At 33.5% G+C, this 2,224-nt stretch overlaps 1 pseudogene; it reads left to right on the top strand.

Annotated features, from left to right (window-relative positions):
* Positions 1 to 597: 597 nt before the first annotated feature.
* LOC138823702 (U6 spliceosomal RNA) lies at positions 598 to 697 on the top strand (annotated as a pseudogene).
* Positions 698 to 2,224: the final 1,527 nt, after the last annotated feature.

Genomic DNA, 2,224 nt, shown 5'->3' with positions numbered 1-2,224 from the left:
TTTTGAAATGATAGGTATAATAAACAATTATATTTTGATAAAATACCTTCTATTCTGAACAATTCGGTCTGAAGTGTTCATCTCTCTATGAACCCTTGTAACTAAGATTAGTTTTGTTCCAGTAAAACAATCTATGCTGTCAGGGTAAGATGTTCTGGTTGGTCTGTTCCTACATGGAAGAAGGGTAAAGGTTCAGGAAGACATTTGTACCACTGCGACATCATTTAGGAAATTTTAAGCTGCAGAAATTTAGAAGTAGCTTTTAAGCAAGGCTTACTTTGAATCCATTAGCTCCACAAAGTTAACTCAGTTGATAAGTAAGTACTTGAAAAGCCATCAGCTTTGGATTTAGCTATAAAGGCTTCAAAATATGATCAAATTTAAAATGAAAACGACAAAATAGTCATTGACAAAAAATTGCAAATGTGAGTAATCGACCAAACAATGTAAGTTTTTCCCACTATACACAGAAATTTAGAGAAATAAGATCAATAGCATTTTAGGGACAATAAGGGTTCCTTGTTACAAATAGGCAACCAAGGATATATGGCTGTATAAAGATTGCATCATTAACTACTTAAATTTAGAGGATACTACATGCTTCAGCAGCAGGTCTACCCAAATGACAACAATACAGAGATTAACATGGCACTTGCAGAAGGATGATACAATAATTCGTGAAATATTCCATATTTTTCATTCTACAAATGCAAGAAATGACAAACAGTTATTAAACAGTTGATTACAAAAACACAAGTGTAACAATACATGTAATTCATAGAATTAAAGGTTAGTTTGACATCAGTGTATTAAATCTTCACCTTAGAAAGGCCCTTACATAGCATAGCCTTTACAAAACTTGAATTTTTTATATGGAATGTAATCTGAAAGGACGCATTTATTAATGAATCTATATATTATAAAACAATGTAGACTTCAAAGTATTATATCTAGAAGATAATGAAATAGATTATGGACTCTATACAAACCTAGATATACTTTTTTTTTCAGACAAGCACCAGGAATAACTTTAGTTTCTATACTATACAACAGATAAGTTAAAATTTTAAAAAAATGACAAGCTCTGCAGAAATCATTATAGATGCATACAATCAACTCTTGAATACATTTTGACATCAAAGTGAGGCAATTCACGTGGAAGAATACCATGGAATCCATGAATTTTTAAATTAAGATATTGCTGTTGCTTTTTATTATCAAAATATTTTGTAGGGTCACAAAGGATGGAATGGCACCTTTGAAATTTAAGAAACTTAACCAAACCATTACTACATAAGAGAATAATTTGTACAGCTTTCCACAACTTCAAAGAGGTAGTGATACATACTTATCCTTTGGCAATATCAAATGCAGTTTCTTCCAAGTTGTTCTTCAGACCCGGTTTGATACAATGGTTCAACAGAAGGAGATAGAACATATCTTTGCTATTTCTATTCCCAGCAGCAAGATGCAAGGGCGTCAAGATGCCATTAGTTTGGGGATTGGTATCTGGATCATGATGAATTAAGAAAGATCCATTCTGGTATTATTCCATATATAAGTACTATGCAGGGGTGCCAAGTCATTCACAGTTATTGCATGAATATCTGCCTTGAGCTACCAACTCATGGACAATATCTATATGTCCACTCTAGGCTTCCCGATGAAGAGGGGTATACTTATCCTCATTCCTGGTATTCATGTGAGTGGCCATTTGGGAAAGTAGTCTCTGCACTGCAGTAAGCCGATTAATTTCGGCATCCCAAAGAAGAAATTTGCTTGCATTCTTCTCCATTATTTTATTGCAATTGATACCATTCCTCACGTTTTCATCTTGTTCCTTGTCTTCATCAGAATTGCCTAACCAGAGAATTTGAGTACTAGTGTGAATGAGGTGTCCATGTATATCCCCAATAGTTCACGTTGGTTGAACTGGTCAGAAAAATCCGGTGAATTTTCTGCATGTTTTTCCACCATGATTTATTTTCTCTTTTTCCATTTTTACTATTTTAAATTATTCTAACTGGAGAGTAGGAAATTGATAGAGAGCAGAGGAAAGACTTTCCTCTGTATTCAAATGAAAAGAATGAAAATGAGGACCAGTGGTGTCTTCATGTGCAGCTTATTCTAGAAATGAGAAAAGAGGAAACAATGCCTTCTACGTAAATGATTTGGGAAATACAATGATATAGTGTAAGAGAACTTACTATTCAATATATGAGCT

This window comes from Dipodomys merriami, unplaced genomic scaffold, assembly GCF_024711535.1.
Source record: "Dipodomys merriami isolate MVZ:Mamm:240054 unplaced genomic scaffold, mDipMer1.0.p SCAF_1217, whole genome shotgun sequence".
Classification (NCBI taxonomy): Eukaryota; Metazoa; Chordata; class Mammalia; order Rodentia; family Heteromyidae; genus Dipodomys; species Dipodomys merriami.
The sequence above is the reverse complement of the archived record's forward strand: the minus strand, read 5'-3'. Positions and strand labels throughout refer to the sequence as shown.